At 47.4% G+C, this 27,709-nt stretch overlaps 1 long non-coding RNA gene and 1 pseudogene across 1 annotated transcript in view; one reads left to right on the forward strand and one right to left on the reverse strand.

Moving 5' to 3' along the window:
- The window catches only part of LOC149356675 (uncharacterized), a 36,499-nt gene extending 9,601 nt beyond the window's left edge, over positions 1–26,898 (reverse strand). Inside the window, exons 1-2 of the long non-coding RNA XR_016289831.1 lie at positions 26,783–26,898; positions 24,680–24,798 (exon numbers count right to left, since the gene is read on the reverse strand). This is a non-coding gene — a long non-coding RNA (uncharacterized LOC149356675). The remainder of the gene's footprint in view (positions 1–24,679; positions 24,799–26,782) is intronic.
- Positions 18,536–20,702, forward strand: LOC149356676 (uncharacterized; annotated as a pseudogene).
- Positions 26,899–27,709: the final 811 nt, after the last annotated feature.

Here is a 27,709-nt window from a genome sequence, read left to right on the forward strand (position 1 = left end):
AAGCGATAACATATTCAGTAATATTCTAAATTGATCAACACCACAAAATAAATAAATAAATAAATAAAAAAAAATCCCCTGTGCCCCTTGGTTTCTGTGGCTGTTGGCTTCTGTCATATTTATAACGAGCCCCTCATTGCCCTTCCCTTGTTTGCTAAAATTGCTTAGCGAGGGCCTCGATTCTGGCAGCCTTGACGCCATAGGAAGCATAAGAGGGTTCTCACGCAGCTTCCACCCTCTCCATTCGATGACGTTCTACGTCACATCTGCGGTAACTCAGGGCGTTCTACGTCCGCCGCTTATGAACGTGGGTGGCGCTGATGAACACTCTCAAGGTTAGGTTACTTGTAAACATAAATACCCCCGAAAGCAGAAGAATTGACAGCCGTCGCCGTAGCTCAGAGGTAGAGCACCGGACGCGTAATTCGGAGGACGTGGGTTCGGATCCCACCGGCGGCATGTGGTTGTTTTTTCTTCTGTTTTTCTGATCAATTATCTTTAAGCGATAACATATTCAGTAATATTCTAAATTGATCAACACCACAAAATAAATAAATAAATAAATAAATAAAAAAATCCCCTGTGCCCCTTGGTTTCTGTGGCTGTTGGCTTCTGTCATATTTATAACGAGCCCCTCATTGCCCTTCCCTTGTTTGCTAAAATTGCTTAGCGAGGGCCTCGATTCTGGCAGCCTTGACGCCATAGGAAGCATAAGAGGGTTCTGACGCCGCTTCCACCCTCTCCGTTCGATGACGTTCTACGTCACACCTGCGGTAACTCAGGGCGTCCTACGTCCGCCGCTTATGAACGTGGGTGGCGCTGATGAACACACTCTCAAGGTTAGGTTACTTGCAAACATAAATACCCCCGAAAGCAGAAGAATTGACAGCCGTCGCCGTAGCTCAGAGGTAGAGCACCGGACGCGTAATTCGGAGGACGTGGGTTCGGATCCCACCGGCGGCATGTGGTTGTTTTTTCTTCTGCTTTTCTAATCAATTATCTTTAAGCGATAACATATTCAGTAATATTCTAAATTGATCAACACCACCAAATAAATAAATAAATAAATAAAAAAAATCCCCTGTGCCCCTTGGTTTCTGTGGCTGTTGGCTTCTGTCATATTTATAACGAGCCCCTCATTGCCCTTCCCTTGTTTGCTAATTATGCATGAGTGATTGGACATGGAGATGAAACTTCAAGTGCTTATCTAAAGTGACCCCAAGGAATCTGAAAGATTCGGAAATATGCAGTGCATGGTTATCAAGTGTTAGTGATGGTGGAATATTTATGATTCTGAGAGGAGAGTGAAATAGCATGAAAGTTGTTTTTTGGGGTTCATTTGCAGCATGTTATTTTTGCACCACTGGCTGATATTATTTAGGTCTAAGTTAAGTTTATGCTGAAGTGTGGTGGTGGATTTGTCTGAAGCGTAAGTGGTTGTATCGTCCGCATATAATACGCATTTTGTGTGGTTTAGTGCTATAGGTAGATCATTAATGAATAGTAAGAACAGTAACGGTCCCAGTATTGATCCCTGCGGAACACCTTGGTTTATAGTCTGAGAGGTAGAAAAAGTGTCGTTTATAGCAATAACTTGTGATCGATTACTTAAATAACTGCATATGAACTGAAGAGGTGGACCGGAAATACCAAAAGATTCTAGCTTATGAACAAGTATGCGGTGGTTAATTGAGTCAAAAGCTTTTGTTAGATCGATGAAGATTGCTCCTACAATTAAGCCATTATCAATGGCTTGTTTAGCATTTTCAATGAAATTTATCAGTGCTAGTTCGGTAGAATAACCCTGTCTGAAGCCAAACTGTTGAGGAGATAAAAGTTTAAATGTAGTAAGGTAGTTCATTATACGCGTGCAAAAAAGCTTCTCAATTACTTTGCTGAAAAAAGGGAGAATGCAAATGGGACGGTAATTATTGATGTGGTTGCGATCACCTGCCTTAAAAATTGGGATAATTTTACCAGTCTTCAGACAATCTGGAAACACACCTGCCTTGAACATTTTGTTAATTATTATGGTGAGAACTGGGGATATGTCTTCTGAAATGAGCTTAACTTTAGAAGGATGAATCGAATCTAATCCTGCACCGGTTGTTTTGAGAGATTTAATGACTTGATGGACTTCTTATGTTGACGTAGGACGTAAGTAAAAAGAGCGGGAGCAACGTGGCAAGGAAGGTAAAGTGCTTACGTCCTGTAAAGCCTGGGAAAAGTTAAAGTGCTGGCTAAAAGCACTGGCAATGTCACTAGGGTTACTATATGTTGCATTTTCACATCTTATCTTTGTGAGACACGTTTCACGACTATCACTGTTAAGAAATTGCTTAATAAGTTGCCAATTGCGTGGAGTGTCGTAGCCATTTTTTAGAATGCGATCTTGATAATAATTACGCTTAGGAAGTTTCAGTACCGCCGAAAGTGTATTGGAATATTTTTTAAACCGAGATCTCAAAGCATTGTTAAAAGGCTGGGTTTTAAGCTTTTTGCGCAAATTATTTTTTTTTATTTATAGAACGGATCAATGAGTTAGTAATCCAAGGACTTCTCGGTGTTTGAAACCACCGCACAGCAGTACTATATGTGGTGCATTCTTCAATGCATGTGACAATTTTATTTGAGAATTGTTCGAACGCTTTACTTGGGCGTTCCTCCTCCAACTCAAGATTCCAATCGATCCGGCGAATAAGTTCGACAAATTGTTCGTAGTTAAATGATGCTTTGTTATAACTATTCACGGGTTTTTTGTTTTTTGAACCTAGACATACAAATGGGATTATGATCAGTAATTGAGTAGTCAATTACTCCTGCTGTGTAATCAACATCCGTATTGGTCAGTATGTGATCAATTAATGTATTCGAGCCAGCTATGTCAGATCGAGTAGGAGAAAGAATTAGAGGAGAAATGCCAAAGTTCAGCATGCATTGTACGTATTCAGAACAGCATGAGCTGCTAGGGTTGAGAATATTGATATTTATGTCGCCACACACTATTATGTTCTTGATTTCATGTGCCAAGGTATTAAAGATTATTTGCAACTGCGAACAAAACTCGATATAAGAAGACGACGGTGAACGGTAAACGCAGGCAACTATAGTATTGCGGTGATTCAATACCAGCACAGAGTGCTCAAATTCTAGCCAAATGGATTCGCAGTGAAGTGCGTTGAATGAAATATCGTGGCGACGAGCATAGATCAGGTCACGTCTGATAAACATGGCAGAACCACCACCACGACAACTGTCACGATTGCAGTATTCTGAGACATAGTTTGTCAGCCCGTATAAGTTTCCATCATTTTGCGATAACCATGTTTCAGACAGACAGATGAAGGAAAAGGAGTGGTCTAATAAAGTGAGTAATGTTACAAGGTCATCATAATGTTTGCGTATGCTTTTTCGGTAAAGCTTTACCGAAAAAAGGCATATTCACTGTACGCTGATTCAAGCACTCAGCCATTAATATGGCTTACAATGTATCATGGTGTCACCTAATAATCCTTGTACATCCACCGAGAACCTAGCATATTTACACCATAGCATGTACTTAGCATCCCCGTCTTCCAAGTTACTTGCGTTCAAATCCCCTGTGTGGCATCAGCTTGGGTATTCTAATGGCACATCGTACAAATATTGCTTAACTAGGGTAATGGAATGAGTACAGACCTAAGCTGCTTGTTTTACTCTCTCAGACTATTTTTGAAGCTCTAGTGTCACAGCACTAAAGGTGAACCTACGAATTTCTTCAGCACTAGCCGCACAAGCACTGTTGTGACTCAGCTCATGCCCCAGCATTTCAAGATTCATTTTTGTTTTTGCCACGAAAGGATGGAATGCCATCCACCTCACAAGGCTTACTGAGTTCGGGAAATCTCCCAACAGGTATTTGTAATACGGGAGTAGTTAGACATTAGCATGCACCTAAGTGCAGCCATACGGCTACAAAGAAAAGCTGCACAGGTTCCACAGAAAATTCATAGTTAACAGAAAATTTGTCCTGATCATGGTTCGAACCTGGGACCACCGCCTCACCGGGGCAGTCACTCTACCAAGTGAGCTAACACGGACGGCTAAGATAGGGTAGGGAGAGCTCTAAGTGGGAACGGTTTTGGTCGAGTGTTCTAGCAGAATCCCTCTAGGTAGAGGCGATTTGCAATAAGGGAGCAATTATTCATTAGCATCCACCCAAGTGCAGCCAAAAGGCTACAAAGAAAAGCTACAAAGCTTTCCTTTGTAGCGGTATGGCTGTGTTGGACAGTAATTGTTGATAACTCTCTTATTAGGAAATTACAAACTTCTAAAGTTCCTACTTCGCACACCATATCAAAGCTCACTGCTTAAGTATTGTCATTTATGAGCGTTTCGGTGCAACTAATGCTAAAATAAATTGGTCTAATGAAGTGCTCAGTCGCTCGCTCACCTCGGCAAACCAATACAAGCACTCTTATGCATAGAAACTTCCTTCACAATTTATTTCAAGAAATATCTGGGCAGATTTACATAATAGTTTTGTCGGACGCTGCAGTTGCATTTAGGCTAACCTGCACACTGTGAACAGCTGCTTGAAACTAGCCAAACTCGTACACTGCAAAGCTAAGCATGCATTATGGTAACGAGGCTCAGTGAGAATGCTATAAAATTCATACTCATGCATGTGACTTCTATATATATTCATGATAGTGTTAAATGGGCTGTTGGTTCTTAAACACACAAGCCTTCAGCTTAAAGTTGCAGCAAAGAGATGCCAGTAAGGACAGAAGCAGTTACTGTTTTTTTTGTTTTTCTTCAGCGCTCTTCGCCCAAGCTTGAACTTGGTCTTTTCTAAGTTTGTGATACCTATCGATGCCTCAGGTGATTTGTTTCGTTGGGAACCAGACTGGCAGTGAAATAGGAATATTTTGTTGAAGATGTTGATAGTCAGCAACTAATAGCGCACTCTAAAATTCATCATGCTACGATATGAACATCAGTTAACAGTTAGAAATGCTCACTTTTTCTTGCTAGCTTATGAACTGGTCACTTTTACATTCAGTTATTCTACATTTTACTTATGAATGAAAATAACTTAAACGTTGCTTGAAACTTGTATTACAGAATAATGCATATATGCCTTACACATATATAAGCGGCTTATTTTTAATTTCATTTTGTTGTGTGACTTTGTAGCTCTCATACTGGAAATCCAATTTTACAAATTCTACATGAGATGTTCGTGTTTGCTCCAGATAACCAGATAACATGGTCATCGTGTCCTGTTTCCTTGAGCAAGAATTCTTTCCTAGCCGAAGCCAGGAGCCGTTTCCATGAAAACCGTCCAAATTGGTTCTTGCATTTCCACTACCTGTAATCCAGTTAACTGGCTCCGACATCTCGTTATGTTTATAATGATGAGAAGGGCATGTATAGACTTTTTTGGAATACAAAGGGAGCCACTTTGTTTTTCATTCACAGCAACATTTAAGAAAGCTTTGGAGTTGCTCAGAGTATATGCAAGCTTGTTTTGTACATGGCAACAATGAAAAGAACTTCAGCAGAACTTCCCATTGCTTTCAACGCTGCATTCTGTTTTGTGGAACTTCAATATGAGCTCGGGAAAGAATGCTAAAGGACAACCTGATGGCCCGCTCTCACTGCGCAGAACCAAGCCATGCACTTTAGCCGAGTGATGCACGTCTAAGCCCCCTTTCAGCCACACAGTGTTATTTATATTTTGGCTTTCATAATAGCCTGAAAAACATGACAAAATAAATCTCTATTACTGCATTGTCACTGTTCTGTGAAATGCAGAACTGCTTTTACCTCTTTCAGATGGTTAGAAAAAATAATAATTTGTCATGTACATTTCTATTTGTGCCTGACAGCAGTGTGCTAAAATGTGAATCTTTGACGCATGCACAAATCAGACCACACACATCTTACACATTGAATAGATAAGCATGTCTTTTGCATTAACAATGAGTACGGAGCCACTGAGGAGGCCGTTTACATATTACAGTGAGAACTACGTAATGCGCAAATGCTTGGAAAGGCTACAAGTGCAATTATTTTTTTCCTGCAAGCAATGTAAAAACACCGCAGTGTGTTATTTTGAATAACTGAATAAATATGTTAGGTATGCAATCTTAAAAAATGCGATTATCCCGGTTGTAAGTGCGGTCGGTTGTTAGCAGCTTGCACTGCAGCCTGGCCCGATCGAGAATTCGCAGTAAGAATCGCGTCATCGCCCTGAAATCGGAGGGGGGGGGGGGCAATGTAACTTTCAGCCGAGACAGCCTTCCGTTATTTAAGGGCAGAAATCGTAGACCGTTTTCATAACACAGCGATGGACGCGTGTATATAAATAGTTATATAATGGTTATATACAAATATATCAATGGTTACATATAAATGGTCCAGTAACGTATCGTTTTGCACAGCATCGCTTCATATGATGATGCTCCCCGGCGATGTTGCAAATTTTTGCCGCAAATTGATTTGTGGGTGTCCAGGTCGGCCGCACCGACATCCATGCCACCACAGCCAACCGCGATTCTACCTTCGACGAAAAATCCCGCACAAAAGAAATGTTAATGCAGCGGATGTCTCCAGTGCGTCGCTGTTAGTACGGGTAATTTCTACAAATTATATCTACGTGTTTTGCAACAAACACATGCCTCTACAGCCGCCCGCGATTTGACGGCAAGCACTCCCGGGCGCGCCAGCCAGAACGCTGGAACCGTCTGGCTCCCCCGCGAGCAGCAAAGTGATCGTACAACACCTTTCCGCCCCACGTCCGCACGCAGGCTGAAAATGTGGGACCCGCATGCTTGCGGAATCCGCACAAAACACGATCGCACGACGGCCTCTGTAGGATGGATGGATGGCTGGATGGAAGATGAGAGCGTCCCCTTTGAAACGGGGTGGCGGCAGTTGGCACCTTGCTCGCTTTTGTTTTTTTGTAGCGATAGCTACACTACGCCAGCTGCTTCACGAGATCAGCGTGGCTGCGCGCTGAGCCGTGGCACCACCGCTCCGCCAGCTGTGCGCATGCGCGGAGTGACGTCATAGACCGCAGCTGGTGTGCACGCCGCGCGCCATAAACAGCCTTACACATTTTTTTAAAGCTAATGCTCTTCATGCGAATAGGTGTCTGAGCAAATGACTGCATACTAATAGACTTGAAACTGCTTGTGATGGTCTTTGTTTGTTACTGCAGCATTTGCCGGTTGTCTTTGCTCAGCGCTAAAATGTGTAAGCGTGTAAGCTCGGTGCGCTCCGGAAAGCAGAACAGTTATTTGTCGTATATGTTTGACAGAAGATTGGCGTTCAGCCTTCTTCATTAAAGGCTAGAAGAAAAAGAACAAAGAATAAAAGGGCTTTAAATTATTTTATTACACCGAACATATCTAGATAATTTCTCTCATATGTTTTCGTTGTTACTTAAAGGTAGTCTGCAGCCGCCGGGGGCTCAGTGGTTATGGCGCTTGGCTTCTGACCAAAAAGACGCGGGTTAAATTGCGGCCGCTTCGGTGGAATTTCGATGGAGGCGAAATTCTAGAGGCCCGTGTACTGTGCGATGTCAGTGCGCGTTAAAGAACCCCAGGTGGTCGAAACTTCTGGAGCCCTTCACTACGGCGTCTCTCATAGCCAGAGTCGCCTTGGCACGTTAAACCCAAAAACCAACCAACCATCTCTCATCCAGTATGCAGAGACCCTCTGGTCTACCAGCTGAACTACCAACGAAGGAAGAACGGCGACTGACCGGGCCACGGCAGTGGCATCATGTCTTCCTAATTCGTCCCTCTTTTCACTGCTGTTACGACTCGCCTTCGTCCTGGGGAAGACGACGACATGGCAGCAGCGAAACGCCGACAAACCCCGAGACGCGCGTTGGGTGAACGCCTGGATGGCCACGGAAGCCGCGTCCGTCTGCCCGGTTGAGCGAGCGTTTCCCGTACACCGAGTCGGAACGCGCGTTCGAAATGCGCGCGAACGCCGCTCATGGACATTTCGGCGTCTGCGCTACGTGGTTGGCATCGTTCCCCTCTCCCAGCGCGTGACGACGGCGTGATCTCTCGGGAGTGAGTGAGTGCGTGCGTGTCGGTGATTGGTGCCAGTGAAACCCGGCCCCCATCTAGGGACCCTAGGGAAGAGAACTCTTAAAAAGCCGGCAGCGGCACGGCCGAAGGGCTTTTTTCATCATGCTCTCCTGTTGAGCTGTCGTGATGCAGCGTTCCTGCAGCTCACTTGTAAATATTCATGTATAAATTCCTCTTCATTGTCTTTTCCAGCAGCCTCGTCTCAGGCGTCCCTCTTTTTGCTCTCCGGGGCACGTCCATGCTACCTCGTCCGTAACAAACTGGTGGCAGCGGTGGGATGCTGCTACCTCGTCCCTAACAAACTGGTTGGCAGCGGTGGGACGCGAATCGTCGGACGCCGGCGGAGAGTTGCGGACAACGGGACGCTGAGCAGCAGAACGGCGAGTCGGGGGCAGTGCAACGAGCCCTGTGTGTTGACTGGTTGCCTGCAGCGGACCGACTGCGCTGGATTCTTGGCTGCGAGGTTTGGTGAGTGCGGAACTTTCTTCTGCTGAGTTTTGCCAGGCTTTTGTTAGTGTCGGGAACAGAGCTGGTAATTCGGTTGTCGTTGCTGCTGGGTTAGTTGCAGCAAGACAATAGCGGGCAGTAGAGAAGCAGTACTCGGAGCAGCCATGGATTGGAAGACGCTGCGCAAACCAAAGTTACTGGAGCTTGCGAAAGAGTTGGGTCTGGAGGTATCAGACAAACTCAGAAAACCAGAACTGCTGAAGGCTATTCTTGCGTTGGAGGCTGAAGATGACGAGCTTGCGGAATGCCTTGAGACCATTGAGGAGAGGGAATTGGCAAAAAGAGAACAAGAGAAAGAGGAACGCGAACGTAAAGAAAAACAAGAGAAAGAGGAACGCGAAAGACAGCTGCGCGAACAGGAACGCGAAAGAGAGCAGCGGCAACAGGAATACGAAAGAGAGATGCGGGAACTCACACGTGAACTCAACGTGATCAGAAGTATGAGAACGCGATCTCGCTTAAGAGTTTTCAGAAAAGGGGAAAATTTCAGAACTTTTCTGGAAAATTTTGAGAGAATTTGCATGGAGGAGCAGCTAGATCAGGATTGTTGGCCAATTGTGTTGATGGGATTCCTCCCATGTGAACCTTGTAATGTTTGGGCGAGGTTGTCTGACGAGGATGCCCACAACTATGCGATAACCAAAAGTGCGCTCCTCCGATACTTTCGTATTCCCGCGGAGGCAGATTTGAAAGGCCACATTGACGGTGGTAAGTTACATCGCAATAGTGTCAGGGACAGAGTTAGAAGCTCCGCTCAGTCGCCGGATGACACGCGTGCTGTGCAGAAGTGGCGGCATAGGACAGGTTTGGTCCAGGAAAGAAAGGCCACTTCGGCAGCGAGGACCGAGGAGTTCGGTCGAAAAGCTAGCGAACAGTGCAGATCCACAAGCCGTGAGAGCTTGGGGGATAATGGAGGCACTAAGGCTAGAAACGAGGAAGAGTGCAGATCCGCCAGCCGTGAGGGCTCGGGCGATAATGTAGGCACTAAGGCTAGCAACGTGGAAGAGTGCAGATCCGCCAGCCGTGAGGGCTCGGGCGATAATGTAGGCACTGCTAAAAATAAGGAAAGGGGCAATGCGTTGGTTTTGAGCCCAGAGAAGCATGCACTTTCCGGGACGGAGGCGGATTCCTGCGGTCGGGAGGATAATACCCAGGAGAAAGACGCCGAAGGTCTCCGTGACCAGGGAAAAGTAGTCCTTGGGTTATTTGAGGAAAGTCATGATGAAAGTTCTGTGAAGGCCGAGTTTAATGGGAATGAAGAGCAAACTGTGAGTTGCAGGATTCCCACCGAAAACAAAGCCGAGCGATCTGCTTCGTTAGTGAGCACAGACAACGCTAATAAGGGAGAAGCGACCGTCTCTAGCCCTGAGGCAAAACCTGCTTTGACAAGCGAGATTGATGCTTCTGCTCAGGAAGAGACTAGTGAGCTTGCGGGCCAGAGCAGTCAAGGAATCAAGGGAGACCCTCCTTCGATGCGGCTGGCGAACCTTAGTAGCCAAGTTTTGGACACAGCGCTTTGCTGTAAGGAGAGCGGCTGCGAGTCACCCGAGTGCACCGCTGAAACCCAAGGGCAGATCGCAACGTTAGCCATCGAGTGTGGTTTAGATCAAGTTGCAGGCCAGGGAGTTAGGGTCGCAGGGTTGATTAGCAAGCCTCAGGAGAGCAAGTTATGCTCAGCAGGAGATAAAGTGCTGTCGGAACAGCTGGCTACTGCGACCTGCGGTGACTCACCGAAAGCACGAGCCGATGATTCGAACTTAAGGGGGAAATACGGCTCGGTGCTGCGTCAGCGAGAAGATGCGGAGGGTGAGGACACAGCGAGAAAGGGAGGCGCGCAGGGCCGTTCTGCGAAGGCAGTTTTTGGAAAGCGGCCGCGCTCAGAGAGAGCCAAGCCAAGGGGTAGACCGCGGAAAAAGGACGAAGGACGGGCCCAAAACATTGTAGGGGTTAAGGCCGGTCAACAACGTAATCGTCGGATACTGCCACCGCGGTACTCCAGACGCGACAGGCGCCGAAAAAGGGCCAAGCTGACTAGGCGTTTACAGACAAAACGAAAGCCACCTGTCCCATCGCGGCGACCCCGCGGTAGTTCTTGCAGGACGGGGGAACCTCACAGCGGTTCGCAGAGAAGCACGCCCAGCTACCGCATGAAAGAAAGCCGCAATACGGGCTCCAGTCGAAGAACATTGCTGAATCGAGAAAGGAGTCCTCGTAGGCGTTTCTTTCATACGCGTCCGTCAACCCCTCGCATTCAAATGTTCAGACGCTACTTGGGTGTTGGAGACACGCGGCCGGTGTGCGAAACAAATCAATGTCGCGTGGCGTCTGAGGCTCGCAGGTGTCGAAGCGCAGTTAAGCCCTTCGAATTTTGTGAATTGTCGGCTGCTAAAGCCACTGTTGGTGTGCGTCCGCGCAGGGCGCGGTTGAAGAATAGGCGACCCCTTTGAGCCGCGGCGCGGCTCGTTAGCAGCAGATTCCGAGGATGTCTCTGCTGTTTTAAACCATTCCTGCAGAAAAAGCGTTTTGCAGAAAAAAAAAGGTGAAAAAAAAAAGGTTTTGAGCAGGAATAGGTTTCGGACGCGTTGGTTACATTGGAAGCGTTTCTTTTGAACAAATATTGTTTCGAAAAATGCTCTAGTGGTGCCTATGTGTAGCAGCGTCCGCTGACACGCGGAAGTACTAGCCAGACGGGCCATTGTAAGCGACTAGCATAAGCGCCTGGAGTTGATTTTATGGCATTAGGAAAATTACTGTGACCTTGGCTTCGTTGTTGAGCGAATCTTTGTGAGGAAACAAGTGCGTTCGTAATTGCCGTAGTCATTACTAATCGGAATACATCACAAAAAGGGGAGTCTCAAAGGTAATGCCGATAGCTTAAATTGAGGTCCCTAGCGCAAGAATCAGCATCATAGTTGCAGTTTGCTGGTAGTTTTTCTTCCTGATCTAGGATTTTGAACCGATTGGTTTTGTTTGTTTTAAATTGAGATGCGCTTTGTGGTGTAATGCGCCGATTTGTGGGCATTTTCACAGTGCTGCGGAACTACTCCCAGGGATTGATTGGGTTTGTAAGGAGGAAAGAGCCTGGCATTACTAAGTGGGGATTGTGTCGTGCTTGCGGACTGAGCGGTTGGGTTTTCGGCGTGGTTCTAACGCTAGCGGAGCACGAGTCACTTTGCAGTGCCCTTTGGGAACCTGCACCTGCAAAGGAAGACTTCGGGGTGCGCTGAGCTCCGGAACCGCCGAGAGAGAACCGACTGCAGTTGAGACCAGCCTCAAGCGACATCCCTCCGGACAGCGGATGCTGTCCCCTGTCCATCGGGATCTCCTTCCCCCGGCGGGGCAGTCTGTTACGACTCGCCTTCGTCCTGGGGAAGACGACGACATGGCAGCAGCGAAACGCCGACAAACCCCGAGACGCGCGTTGGGTGAACGCCTGGATGGCCACGGAAGCCGCGTCCGTCTGCCCGGTTGAGCGAGCGTTTCCCGTACACCGAGTCGGAACGCGCGTTCGAAATGCGCGCGAACGCCGCTCATGGACATTTCGGCGTCTGCGCTACGTGGTTGGCATCGTTCCCCTCTCCCAGCGCGTGACGACGGCGTGATCTCTCGGGAGTGAGTGAGTGCGTGCGTGTCGGTGATTGGTGCCAGTGAAACCCGGCCCCCATCTAGGGACCCTAGGGAAGAGAACTCTTAAAAAGCCGGCAGCGGCACGGCCGAAGGGCTTTTTTCATCATGCTCTCCTGTTGAGCTGTCGTGATGCAGCGTTCCTGCAGCTCACTTGTAAATATTCATGTATAAATTCCTCTTCATTGTCTTTTCCAGCAGCCTCGTCTCAGGCGTCCCTCTTTTTGCTCTCCGGGGCACGTCCATGCTACCTCGTCCGTAACAAACTGGTGGCAGCGGTGGGATGCTGCTACCTCGTCCCTAACACTGCGTTAGCGCCCAAGCCGTCGCTTTTTTTCGTTTAGTGTCCTCATTTCTGCCGTGACCTCAGAGCAAGCTTAACATCCCTGGGAACATGCCTCCGCGAGGGGATCGAATCTTGGAGGCCATCATTTCTAGCGGGGCGCCGAGGATGATGATCCGAGCATAATGCTTTATAAATTAGTAATAGGCAATTTATCATTGCATACCAATGATAGATGCGGAACCTATGATAGGTTAAGCTCATCGAAGCCATGTCAAATGAGAGGCAACCAAATTTTGAAGATTTTACGAAACTGTCAGTCAATCCACATGAAGTCATAGCCCTTTTACCCTTTTATTGGTCCTCTCAAAAAAGAGGTAAAAAAACATAAAAGAAAGAGAGAGGATGCCTGGACCAGCAATGCTTTGCCAGGCTTAACGCCAATTCAAAATAAATGAAAAATAACTAAATGTTCCAAAGAAGAAAAAAAAATTAAGCGAAAAACAGAGCATTAAAAAAAACTCATAAGAAAAGAAAACAAAAGTCTCGTCATAATAAGTTAGACGCAGGCAGAAAGCCAAAGCACAGCGTGCAGTCCGCGAAATAAATAATAATAATAAAAAAAAGAAAACCCAAGTCACTGCAAAGTCATTGTCACCGTAACAGTCAAAGAAAGCACTGAGCGCCGGCCACAAAATAAAAATCAGAAAAATGAAAACATAATCAAGAGGAAAGAAAAAAAACCGAAGTCACAGTCACTTAGTCAAGGACACAGTCACAGTCACGCAGTCAAAACAGAGTCGCAATCACACAGTCAAGGACGTAGTTACAGTCACAGTCACGCCACGACAAAGCCACCTATGCTCAATAAAGGAGCACGGGGCGCTCCGCTGTGCAAAGCTTGGGGAAGATAGATTAGAGGAAAGAGAGAAATCAGCGTGAATAATTTGGAATTGTACTACTTATGAGGTGAACCATTTGAAGGAGAAGAGCACAAGCAGCAGGGTTTCGGAGAAGGGAGGGGTAAACAGATGGTGTGATGTCCGATGAGCAAAGAGATTTTAAACGAGAAACTAAAGAAACCGTAACGGAACAGTCCCGGAAGTAATGACGGATATTTTCACATAACTATCCACAGGAACAAGTTGAAGACGGAGACAGGCCAAATCTTTTAAAATAGAACGGAAATCTACCATACCCAGTAAGTAACGTTATTAGAGGATTCCTGGGTAGACGAATAATGGGAATGTTAAGTGTATCAGGGATCCAGTTGAATAGTTCAGTGCCACCATTATTCTCGCGCCAAAAAATGCTCCATAAGAGAAGTGAAGAATGATGCAAACGGGAACGAACGCAACGGCGTGAAAGGGTAGAAATATATAAACTTCCAAACTGGCCGACACTACCAGCAGCTTGGTCGGCTAACTCGTTTCCAAACATTCCAGAATGACCCCGGATATGAAATAAAAGAAATGTGCCTAAAGAAGACAAACGATAGAGATCTTTCTTAATTGCAATAATAGTCGGATTGTAAGAAGTAACTGAAGACAGCGCAGAAAGCAGAGATAGAGAATCAGTGTAAAAATGAACAGGCGTAGAGGGAGGGTTGTGAATAGCATAAACAACAGCAGAATGAAAGGCTACAAGCTCAGCGGCATAGGCGCTAGAGGGTGGTTCTAAAGATAGATGGTGTACATGGACAATATTTTGTGTTGAGTTAAGAACAACAAATGCTGCACCAGCTAAGCGAGAAGTGAAAGACCCATCAGTGTAAATATGCAGGGCACGTTGACAAGAAAAGAATACTGCTTCTTGAGAACTAAGTTGAACAAAACAAAATTTAAATTTTAAAGAGGGATGGTCTGACCAGGGATCAAATAAAGGTTGAATGTGAGAGGGATCATAAAAAGTATTGCCGTACACTACGGATTGACGTAACGTGAAAAGCATAAACTCTGCGCATAACTGGTCCAGATAGATAGGCAGAGGAAGAACGTTCGCAAGAACATGAAGAGCAGCGGTTCGCGTAGTATGATAAGCACCAGTAAGAGCCAGAAGGGGAATTCGTTGAAGCGATAAAACACGATCTCTTAGCCGAGAAAGGGGGCAATGAAACCACCAAGCTGGGGCTGCATAGGTAATTGTAGGGAGAATAACCTGATGATAAATTTGCCGCATATGAGAAGGAGAAACACGAAAATGGAAATGGAACCAGTTAAGGAGCTTGGTGGTAGATGCAAGAATTTTCGTTTGCAAATAATTAACATGGGGAATAAAGCTTAAGTAAGAGTCAAAGACAACACCTAATAATTTAATACTCGGTTCACACTTGAGACTGTAAGTGTCTAGTCGAATAGTCGGCTTACGCTTATGCAACGCCGGAGCTCAATTAAAAAACAAAACATAAGAACACTTTTCTGGTTTTAACTGAACGCGGGACGTGGTACACCAGTTTTGGATTAAAGTTAAAACATTTGAGCCCAGCGTTGACAACTCGCGGCTAGTTTTGCCAGGGATGAGTACAATGGTGTCATCTGCATATGCCTGAATGTGGATAGGTGAGGGCACAGGAAGGTTTAGGAGATCATATAGCAAAATGTTCCAAAGCAGTGGCGAAAGTGGTGAACCCTGCGGACTGCCGAGGGAAGAAGGCACAGAAAGAGTACAAGAAGGAGATTGATAGGTCAAATGGCGGTTATGAAGGAAAGACTCCAAAAGGGAATATAGATTTCGAGGGCAACGATGCTTTCGTAAAAAATGTAAAACCAGAGGGTGCCAAACACTATCAAATGCTCCTCTGAAATCCAGAGAAATTAGAACCACAGGAATTTTTTGTTGTTTATAACTATGCAAGAACTCCCGCAAATGATATAGAGCCTGAACAGAACTGCGACCATGCGTGAAACCATACTGATTTCTATGAAGTAATTTATTTTGGCGCAGGAAGTAATACAGCCGACCATATATTAAACGCTCGAGCGCCTTACCGAAAGACGAATTAATACAGATCGGTCGGTAAGAATTTGGAAGGTGCTTTGGTCTGTTCGGTTTGGGAATGAAAGTAATTCTGCCAATTCTCCATGTCTGCGGAAAGTAACCCAAGTGCAAGGCAGAATTAAAGAGGGAGACGAAAAACAAGGGATGAGCGTTAAACAAGGCGACAACAAAACGGGGAGAGATAAGATCAGGCCCTGGAGAAGACGACAAATCTAATGAATTGATGACAGCTTCGATCTTGGCAGCAGTGAACGGTAAATCTTGGACTGAGTTATTGTAAGGCTGCGCAGTAATGTCCCGAACATTAGTATGAAAAGGGAGATCACGGGAAGTATCATCTGTAGCGACGTGAGTACGAAGGAGCAACTGTATGGCGTCAGGAAGCGTTTCAGTATATGTGCCATCAGCGTACCGTAGAGGAGGGATAATGGAAGGGCACCTGAGCTTGCCAAAAGCATGTTTATATGGCTTACCAAAGAGATATTTACGTGTAGCTGTGGAGCAGATCTCTTTTATATAACTATCATGTGTGATTCTGATGTTAGAGCGATACTTAGCAAGAGCTTTATAATAAATTGAACGGTGAAGAATTCTCAGCTGTGGGTCCGAAATGCGTTGAAAACGGCGACGAAGAGCGCACACACGGGACCTCTCCATGCTCAAATCAGCCGTCCACCAAATGGAACCCTCGGGAAAATGTGGTTTAACCAAACGCAAGTTTTTCTTGTAAAGTGACATAAAGGTGGCGTTAAATTTTGAGAGGACATGATCGAGAGCACACGCCGAATGAAACTGGTAATTATAAAAAGATTTGAACCAAGGCAACGAAGTTAACTGGGCAATTAAGCGGCTGGAGCTGGCTCTGGTGAGCCGCTTGAACGCCGACAACGGTTGGGAAAGAAAAGAGTATGTAATAAATCTGTGTTCGGAAAGAGATAAATCAGGAATGACTTCCCAGGAGTAGCCCTTTGCAAGCAAACTAGGTGAAGCGAGACTAATGTCAATCCAACTGGAAGCATATGGCGTTGGTAAAGAGTCCGGATTATTCAGAAGAACCAGGGCATCAGAAGCCGCAAAAGCTTCAACATCAGTTCCTCTAGCATCAGTGGTATTGCCACCCCATAAAATGTTTTTTGCATTAAAATCACCGCAAATGATAATTTTTTCAGTGGGTGAAGTCTGGATACAAGTGGTGAGCAAAGCCAGAGATACTGTAATATCCGCGCGAGGCGGTAATATACTGCTACAAAAAGGAATTGATCAGTCGATGTCGAACATAAGATGGAAACAACCTCAGGAGAAATTAAAGTAGGGAAGATATCAAAGGTAGGATTGTGTAGCAATATGACACACCGAGGATTTTCGGGAGACAGGATTTTGTAAAAAGTGGAAGGAATTCCTACAAATTCGTTATGGGTAGTAATATATGGATCTCCGACAGTGGTGATTGTGATATTATTGTCCAAAATATATTTAACCATCGGGGCAGTCGCACACCGGGTGTGATCCAAATTGACCTGGAGAAAATTGATGCGGTCGGGCGGAGGACACGGGGTTATATGAGGAGCGCTACGAGCCATAATTAGTGCGGGAACTGATTCTCTCCGTACATTCACGCAAGAGTGAACAAGAGACATGCCCCGCAGGATGATCGGACGGGCGACCGGCGGCCGCGCAAGGGGCGCACTTCCGTTGGGGATCCTGGATAGAAATTGGGCAGGCGGCCAAGGCATATGACCCCGCACAGCGGGTGCAACAAGCCTTTGAAGGATCATTTTTCAACGTGCAAGCCGTCAAAGCGTGGCCATATTGAGCGCAATAAGTGCAGAGCGGCACATGCAGGTCTTCGCGCACCTCAACTGAAGTCCACCCGAGGGTCACGCGACGTGCCTCGCATAAACGGACGAAATCAGGAGGATCCACCTCGAGGACGTGGACGAACTGTCCGGATTTTTGGGGAAATGAAAGTCTGACCTTACATGAGGATGGGTCCAGATGAAGATTAGGGTTTCGGCGGTTGAGTGCCGTAACTAGGTCTTGTGGCCGCACGTCGGGGTCGACCCCTGCCAGGCGAATGTGCGGGTTCCTCTGTCGCGGGACACGGACCTTGATCGCGGTTCGAGTGGCTTCGATGCGGGTAATGGCGGCCTTGAGATGGTCCAGGTCTGCAGGGTCACTGGAGGCAACCGTGAGGGCACGAGGGGAAGGCCGAAGGGCAACAGCTCCGATTCCCTCGGCCTCGGGATCGATGTTTTCCCTAATCAATGCAGCCACCTCACGGCCGACGTCTGCTGAAGCCGCGACGGAAGTTAAAAACATCTGATGCGGCAGGGGGTTCGGTCGGGTGTTCCCAGCAGGTGGAGGCTGTGGCCGGCCAGGGGTCGCGTCCAGGGCTGAAATTCCGATGTCCCTCGGAACCGGAACCGGAGCACCACGCAGGGCATCTGCGAAAGTCCGGGGGACCAATGCCTCCTGCCTCAGGTCGCGAAGTTCGGCCTCAGCCGCGGTGACCCTAGCAAACATCTCCGCAAGCTGTACTTTAATGGCGTCCAGCTTGCGCTCTCTGGCTTCCAATGAGGTCTGCAGCGTCCTTGAAAAATTGGTCTCGGCGACCGCGCACGCAAAAAAATGCGCCGTTTGGCGGTACAGGTCGCAAACCAGAGACAGTAGGACTGCGCGAGCTGCAGGGCCTATCTTATTGTCTTTGTCCAAGATCGCTGTCATTAGCTGTTCGTGAGCCCGCATGGCAACAGCGTCCGTGCCCAACTCCAAGCGGGCGGGTTGAGGCGACTCCGGAAGCCTTGCTGGCTGCGAGAGACCAGGCGACCACAAGACCTGGGAGACTCCAGGTTCTACGGGGGCACAGGAGGCGCCTCCGGAATGGTGTGCAAGGGCAGGATCCTGAAGCACGCCAGCGTGCAAAGGGATGTCCGTGTGATGGTCCGAAGACTTGTCCGAGGTAGATCCAGGATTTGCCGCACACGAAGAAGAGCCGCTCGAGGGTGGCGGGCCATCTGGAGTAACCCGATCGGCCATGGCCAAGCTGTCAGCTGGTAGGCCTAAATAGCCAGCCGCCAGAGACCACAAGCCGCCGAAACTGCGAAAAGAAAACACGGACCTCAAAGGGGGAGGCCACTCGGAGGGTCCCCGACGTATTACAGGGCCCCTCCGAGTAACAGGATGACCCAAGAGGCCGTGAAACTGCAAAAAAGGCAGACGCGCAAGAGCAGCGAAATAAACCACAGCCTCTTCTTCCTTCTCCCCCAAGATTCGATCCCCTCGCGGAGGCATGTTCCCAGGGATGTTAAGCTTGCTCTGAGGTCACGGCAGAAATGAGGACACTGTAATGCTGTAAGACAAGGAGTGGTCTCTTGTGTTTGGCAGCAAAGGCTGCACCAGCTCCAGGGGTGCAGCACCGTCGGCCTGGTTTTTCCGGTGCCGCGCTCACCCTCTGCCCTTTTTTCCTCGTTTTTTCAAGGTGCAGGCCTAGCTCTGCACCGGTTTTTTGCCGTTGTACACCAGCTCAAGGAGAAGTGCCAAAAAGTGCAAGCATGGCGTGCAACATACCGCCCAACCCCGAGCAGACGACGTCGAAGCTCGTTCTCCATACTGTCGGAAAAGAAGTACACCTGCTTCGCAACCAGGATGACTCAGCCTTAAAGACCTCAGATGGTTATGTATATTGCGCATCGAGTAAGTGAAGCTAGCTGCTTGCTGGCGATAAACACGTGTTTAGCTGTCAGAAGGGGTCTTAGTGCACGTGTAGCGGTAGAGAACGACTGCCGCTTCTTTCAGGCAACACCTGTCATTCTGGGATGTCATGATGTACTGCTTAGACATTTCAAATGTTGGTTTTTACGTTTAAAACGGGCAGTGTGTCACGCAGCAGTTCGCGGCCAACAATGAGGACTTGCTCCTTCCAGCGCAGCCTGCGACGGTGGCACTGGGCGCCCGCTCACCCGTCTTTGTGAATCAGCATCCGCTGAAGACGCAGAACTATAGAGTAGTGGAAAAACCTACTTCTTCACCTTCAAATGCTCGGAGATGAAGGACTTGGATGGAAAAACTAGAGCCCCCAGGTATGATATTCTTCATGCTCAAAATAATACTTCCTGAATGAGAGAAATGTACAGTGGCACTGGGCATAGTTTTTCGGATTTGTAGTTCCAATGTTGCTGCAATGTTTTCCAGATTACCTCGCCGTGCAAACAGAATCACACAGCGCTACGGAACGAGCACAGAAGGACACGAAAGACCCAGGACAGGAACGAGGACACTTCTGTCCTCGTTCCGTAGCTCTGTGTGAATCTGTTTATTAAGCATGAACCAACTAGCCCACACCAGAATCCTCTTACCCCGCCGTGTGTGCCTTGCAGCTTAGTATACGACTTTTCAACCCACACCGAGCGCTTGCAGTGTGTGGCAGCCGGAATGGAAATATTCTGATTATATAATACCTGATAGCAGCAAACTTCTAGTCTAAAAATACTAAAGAAACACTGTGCAGCCCTTGCACGCAGTACATGGTAAGCGCTACTGCGAAAAAGCTGAATCACGTGCTTTCCTCTAAAGTGTGCTTCCTTATTGTGTTTAGAACGCGAAAACTATCGTAGTTGAAACTTGCGGAACTTGTCAACTAGGAGTTCAAAATAAGTGGAAATCACTGCAACAAGCTTATAAAAGATCGAAAAAGAAAACAGCAATTCATCTGGACACCACCTTGTCAGCTGTGAACACGAGCAGCAAGTTGCAATTTTTTCGTGACCTATTCAGTGGTTCAAACATTTGTGCACCACACAGAGAGCTGGCTGACATACTCGAGAAAAGGACAGTGTGAACCCCACAATGCTGTTGGTGCCTGGGGCAACAATTCTCCCATGCGGGTGAGAGAATTACATATGTTTCGTGAAAAACCCTAGAACTTGTGTGGCGCCTGTTTGTGTACATTTTAAACAAGGGAAGTAAAACAGAAGAACCAAAGCGGAAGCGGGACAGCCGCTCTATACCTGCTTTCCTCTTAGAAGCTTTGGAAAAAATTGGGAAGACAAAAAAAAAGAGGCGAGAGCTGAGCAATCGAAGCTCGAAAGAGATGGGAAGAGGTCATGGCCAAGCGGCACGAAGAACGCATAGCTTGGTTTGACTGCCTAGAAGATTTATTTGCTAAGCAGCAAGGTACCTCTCGCCAAGGACGTCATCGGTAACGTAGGCGGCGAGTGAGCCGCGAGCAGGCCTGGGGATCCTCACGAGGGCGAGCCCTAATAAGGGAGTCCTCCCTTTCACCTCATGACGATTTCACTCGTTGCAGTAAGCGGGGGGGGGATCAATGCGTGAAAATACGCGAAGACGAGGGTGAGGGAGGGAAGATGTGAAGAAGTGTGGGCGAGGGAGGGCAAGAGGCATGGTCCGAGGGCGAGGGTGGGGGCCGGAACCGTAGTCAGGCTAACATTTCTTGTCTGTGTGCAGCCCGTTACGAATTCCCGCTAGGTCTTAGGGCGAAGGTTGCCCTGGAAGACGTGGTATCTGTAGTCAGGGGGTACACAAGGCGAACACGATAGGCGGGCAGCCCAACGCCTTCTTTGTCGCCGCGTCCTTGTTGTAAATGAAAGAAAAACAAAGGAACGCGCACGAACAGCCACAGCTAGGCTTCAAAGGGAAAGGAAAAACGCACGAAACGGCAAGGTAGCGGGAACAAAAGCCATAACACATTCGGGACACTTGGTGAACGAAGGCTTACGATAGACGACCCTCAATGACCACCCACCCAGCAGCGAGCCGCGGGGCTTTGACACGTTCCGCTCTTCGAAGCCGCCGCCGACTTATGATTTCAAGTTTGTGCCCATGCTAGCACCTCGTACTGTGTTGAAGTGTAGCAGTACCCGAGGCCAGGTACCCGTTCGGGGGCTTCAGGAAGTGGGGAGGGGGTCTTAAGTAGACTAGCTGCCTCTGTTTTCTTCCGCCCCTTTCGCTGCTTTCGCGGAAATAGGACGCTCTGTGAACGCAAAACTTGGAAGAGCGGAGCAGCCTGCATGAGTGGCTTCGGGGATGAATAACAGAACTGAAACGTGATTTCAGTCGCCATAGCTAGCGTTCATCATCCGCATTATCACGGTTGCTACAAAAGTGTGTCTTCGTCGAACGGCTACTCGCGTAATCTTTACTGATGGTTTCCTCCTCTCGTCGCCTTTGTGCACCCTGTGCGATTGTTTTTGTGTTTTCAAGAGGGAGCAAAACAGTGCGAAGGGGCTTGCCGCTGTACGCGCTGGGGCTAACCAGAGATCGGGCTTCGTCGGCGGCGCCAACGGGGCGAGTTTGGTAGAGAAAAGATCTAGACCGCGAGAAGCGGCCAGGATTCCTCCGCACGCCCAGACAACAAAAACGACAGCAAACAAAAAACAGCAAGGAAGAATTATTCTTTTGTGCATTCTGTCTAACGGCCCTTCGTTAGACAGTGTTTAATAGCTTTCCTTGTTAATTTGTAAAATTACGAGTCTTCTTGTGCTCACTGTCTCTTCAATGTTCATATCGTCTCAGGATTCGAATCATCAGATATTTTCTTAGACAGCCAAAGCTATGCAGAGCCGAGACACATCATCTTCTCTCCTTACGGAGCAGAATATAAGCCCCGGTTGATGTTCTCTTAAAACAAATCTTAATCGTAACATCCGCTGCTTAGGGCGTATTGCTAACATAACTGCGAAGTTACAACGTTCGAGCGTCACTAGCAGGATTTCTTGGTGACTGAATTTGCTATGTTTACATCCATCGTAGATGTTTGAAACACCCTGCCCGGCTTATGGCGCCTAGTCTCTGCAGCGAGTGCGCAGTGTCTTAAGAAAGAAATTTTTTTCATCAAATCAAACAAATGTGAGGCGAGTAAGGCAAGCCCGATGTGCTTTGCCACCGAGTCGCACGTAAGGATAACTAGCAACAGGCGTCCGACAATTTGAAGTGATGCAATCATAAGTTGCTTATGGGATCGTCCTAGATTTGTGTAAGCAAGCTTCCTATCGTTTTGTTGCGCTCTTTTGTTTTCGGGCTTCTCTTATTTGGGCTCAATGCGCTATGAATGAAGGGAGCGTATAGTTTTGAAATCGGAGAAGCGCACATCTCAGTTGGGCGCTCATTCCGCCTTCAGGCTAGCTTTCGAGCAGTGCGACGTCAAGTTGCAGTAAAACTGCGCCAGAGAGCCAGATGTCGTTCGGACGTTCAAGCAGAACAGAGTGTTCAGGTGCGTGCGCTTTTTTTTTTTCGTGCGCTTTTGGAAGGAAAAGACTCAGGAAACAACCCAACGAGCGGACTGCGCGATATAGACTGAAGAAGTGCCCATTGATGACAAATTGTGCGCCAACATGCGGCAATAATTGCAACATTGTGGTGATAAATTTCGCCATGTCTGCCCGGTGGAAGCTGATCATTAGATGGCTGCCTCAAGCTTGATCAATCGCAGCGCGGATGGAAAGTCTCGCATTGTGGTCATGTTTGCGCCGCGGCGGCACCTCCAATGGTTATGCAAATACTTCTCGCCATTCGGTCTCCTGAATGGGAGCTGTGTGTTCTGCGACTACAAAGCTCATATCAGTGTTATTGGAAGCAGCTATTGTTGGTGGGTATTTTGCTGCAACAAGCAATGAGGTTAGATGACACAACAATATTGCTGTTCTTTATTGATGACGTTCCCGCTTGTTTGGTGACCCGATGACACGTTGCCATGGGCGGAGAGGACAACAGTTTCTTGAACTCTACCCGTTTATTTACATTTATATTACAAAGTGGCCGTCAGGTGGTCCCTGTAACAGTTACAAATTCAAACTCTCAAGCAGGCCATAGTCCAAACGAGGCGGGATCCCCGTAAGCCAACGACTATTCACGAGTACACACAAACTACAAGTTGGATGAATCAGGCCAGAATCCGTCACCGATGGAAATATCTGCCTCCCGCTCTCAAAGAGGCCGGAGTCTGCACCAAGCCGGATCTCCGTCCGCGTCTGAGTCAGGACCAGATCGGAACGCATCGTTCCGTTTAAATCCGGTCGGTTCATACACTTGCCTGGGATTCATAACATCCTGCCTGTTCAAACTGCCAGGTTCTCGAACTGTGCTTGCAATGTCGTCGTCTTCGTACCCTACCCGCGTTCACGCACGCCAGTCTCTCGCACTATGGATTGAAAATGTGGTCTTCATCATCTTCCATTGGTGCGCGTGGAATCTCCATCAGCCGGGCATGCAGCAAGCCGCACGAATTGACGGGAAATTAGAAGCAGTGAAATTAAGTTATAATACCCAATGCTATCTCAATATCATCGAGGAATGGTAATTAAGCGACCTACAAACATTCCTAGTTCTGAGTCTATTCTGTGCTTCGCACTTATTGTGATTGTCGTGGGAATGATTCTGCATTGTTTTCTATATATAAATGGCATATAATAATTTTTGTACACCGACACAACAAAGCTCTGACTCATTTTATCAGTGCATATAGATGACAATGAAATGTTATAAGTGCAAGGCACATGTATACAAGCAGTGCATGCCAGAGGTACGAAACTGGCACGGTTTTGTCTAACGCGTTAGCTCAAGCAACACACACCAGTATAAGCATCTAGCCTCTCGTCCAATAGTGCCTTGGGGGCTTGCCTTGTATGTTTATTAATCAGTAATATCACGAGAAGTTGCCCACTACGAAAAATAACTCGAGTTTTAAAAAATTGGCTTTGGCTTAGCTAAGGTTAAGCCTGGATATCTCGAAGCGAAAAGCTCTCGCTGCTTTTCAGCCAACTCCTGCGCGCACTGCGCACGGCTGCGGCGAAAGGTCAAATGGTGGCGAGGAGGAGAAGCGGCGGCGCACATGCGCAGTAGCGCGCGGCGGCGGCGAGAGGTCAGGCGACGGAGTCAGCGGCGGCAACGGCGGCCACCTGCGCCGTGTGTGACGTCACTCGGTTTCGCTCATGCGTAGCTGTGGCAAAGTGTGGCTCACGCGAAGCGCGGTGCTGACTACCCTAGTGAAGCTTTTCGCTTCAAAACAACAATTAAGTAGGGTGAGGGTGAGGAAGGGTCGACAGCGTGAAGGCGACAGAGGGCCAGCAAGTTTTCCGCAGTGAGGATGAGATGAGGCATGTATTCAAAAGCATTCAAAAGTGAGGTTGCGGGAGGAAAAGTAAAAGTTGGAGCGTTTGCCCACCTCTGGTCGCGATTAATGCCAGTTGTGGCCACGGCTCGCTCAGAGGTGGCGCCAGAACAGCGCCCGCCGTGGTCCGTTCGTGCTGGGCAAGCCTCAGCGGTGACGGATCGGTGTGCGCGCTGCCAAAGCCAAAACCCAAAGCCGCTTCGTTTAGGCACTACATCTTCAGCCTGCGGTCGCCAACGATTCAAAGTACAGAAGCAGCTAGCTCAAAAATAGCATTACCAAGAAGCGTATTCGCCGGCCAGTTATTTCGGAGGATAGACTGAGCGCTGGCGCTAGAAGCCCTGCAAAACTATTGCCTTCGCTTCCATAATCTTTCTTCTTATTTTGCACTGCTTTTTGGCCAGCATTTTGCAGTCTGCAAAGCACGGCTGGCATGCAGTTCTGTGTTCGCGATGGCACCAATGCTGTGTAAAAAAAAAACCGAATGTCGTAGAACTTATATAGTAGTCATGCCCGTACAGAGGGTAAAGTAGATGTCTAGGATGACCGAACTGTGTGTTCCGCAGCTCCCGAAGCCGCTGCGATCAGGAAGGCAAAAAACGACGATGAAGTCCTATGAGTTTAAATGCATATGCTTACATCCGTACCATTTTAAACCATATGTTATGGCTAGATATCGCATTTTCAGCCCGAAAAAAGCCAAAAATGTTATATAGACAAGCATTTAGCCCTCTGTATAACCTTTCGTTAAGACTACGACCGGCTTGGCCGAAGTATGTACAGCCCCTGTCAAAAGTATACAGCCCAAGGGGTTTCCTTGTGAGGTCAGTAGCATGCCTCTTTATGCGTGCTTAGCGACTGTAGTCTCTTGAAAGAAAAATGGCTTTGCGTCTTAAATCCTCCCAAGGTTTGGGCTGTTTGATATGTTAGGAAGCCGCGCTAAAGAGCTCAGAAGCAAACCCCTTGGGCTTAATACTTTTGGCGAGGGCTGTACCTGTTTCCGCTAGGTAACACAGTCTAAAGATACAGCTGATTCAGGCCCAAAACACGGCAAAAAAAGTTGCCGTCAGGTCGTAACAAGGTTTTTCTCTGGTATTGCGAAGTGCCTGTTGTAACGACAGAACTGGCCGTGTCGCTGAGCCAAGGGACTTTCCACTAACACAGAAAATGCTGTTGTTACGACAATAATTGGTCGCTACTGCAAGAACATGTCCCAAAGCACTACAACAAGATTCTGTTACGACAGAATATTTTGTGTTGGGTTTTCGACAGGAGTTATGTTTATTACGTAACACCCTGATCACATAGAACAAATCTGTGCTTTTGCTAGTTTTGCATTTGATTCTAAGCTTTTTTTCTTCCGGGTTCGTCCCCTTACACAGTTTTGTTAGATCACTGAGGCTAAAAAAAACCATTTGTGTTAGCTTTCTGTGCGATTCGCTTCAGGCTGTGCGAAACAATACAAATACAAGGTATGACCACAATTATTTGTTCTTCAACTTCTTTTTCTCACCTTCGCTGATTGCTACGTATTGCGTGACCTTTGCTCTTTTTGTCCTTTTTAAGCGTTACGCAATCGACAAGAATTAAATGGGGTTGCCGTCGGCTGATAGCCTGGCTCACTGCTCCATTAGGCCTTCATCAAGTGTGTGAGAGCAGGACTTGTTTAGAGCATTCCGAGAAAGAAAGCCGCTCAATTCACTTTTCATCAATTTTGAGTGCGCCAAATCGTGCAGTGATAGTGGCTTTCCCCCCTAGATTCACAACGCCAATATGCGTGGTTATCAGAAAAGCGCAGGCTTAAGTTCAGGAAACGAATACCAATTCAATGGGGTAGCCGCCGGCGCATAGGCGGGCTGACTGTTTCATTAGGCTTTCTTCAGCTATGTGCGAATAGAACTTGTTCCGAACATTCCGAAAAGGAAGCCTCGAAATTCCGGTTTTCACCGATCTGGAGTGTGCGGAATCGTACGGTAATACAGTTAAAACTCGAATTTTACGAAGCTCCCGATCTGAAGAACAAATTCTGATTCCCTGGCAAGTACCCACACGGTTCAATGTTCTCAATAACCCTAAATTGCGAAAAGAACAACTACTAAACACGACTTAACAAAGCTTTACGGGGAATTGAGCAAAAAAAGGTGATTTCTCAGTTACCTTGTTCACGATGGCTCGCAGCTTGTTGGCAGCGTGCCAGCAGTAATATTTAGGCGCTCAAGTCACGCCACTGGTTGTGTTTTGACGGGGCTGCAAGCTGCGCCGCTACGCGGAACAAACGATTCGGCAGCTGGCTGCTCTCTCCACCCTGGCTTCGAATTCGTTTTACCAGATGGCGATATCACGCACAAGCGGTTCGGGCCGCTCTCGCGAACTTCTCACACGTGCTGGCTCGGAGTATTGGCAAAAAACGATCCCGCGGTAGCTTTTGCGTTCCGCAAGAGTACGATTTATGATTTAAAAAGGCGGAAAAATGCCTCCCTTGATTTCGCAAATTTTCCTATTTAAATAAATAATGTTTGGTTGCTCTTCATTTCATTCAATCTAGTGTTAACTGTAGTTAATTTTCCCCTAGGTTCATGCACTGCACTATAGTGGTTTTCAGAAAAGCGGAGGATTCAGTCTCGCAAATGATACTGCTGTTAAACACGTTCTGCTCTCACATAATTAATGACAGCCCAATTGAATAGCCAGCCAACCTAAGCGTCACTGGCTACACCAGTAAGTTGGTGTTGTTGGTCCCGGAAAGCTCTCGAAACAAAAAAAAAGGCCGGAAGGACAGGCTATGTGTAGTAATGAGCGAATGAGAGAAAAACAAGCCGAAAATTAAATAGCTGCGGTGATACGTTACACTCATAATATTTGGCTAAACCTCAAGGGAATCGCCCGGAAGGCCAATACAAAGGTGGTTTTATCAGTCGCAATCAAAACTTATGAAACTGGGTTAAGCGCTGACCCCAGAAAAAGAGCGGACAAACGGAATAAAACAAAGCATATGAAACCGTCTCTTCTTTGTTTATGATCAGGGTGTTGTGCGTGTGTGCTGCATTGGTAAAACTGGTACGTGGACCAGACTGATCGATGCAT

This window comes from Amblyomma mixtum, chromosome 3 (assembly GCF_055824585.1).
Source record: "Amblyomma mixtum isolate Tamu chromosome 3, ASM5582458v1, whole genome shotgun sequence".
Classification (NCBI taxonomy): domain Eukaryota; kingdom Metazoa; phylum Arthropoda; class Arachnida; order Ixodida; family Ixodidae; genus Amblyomma; species Amblyomma mixtum.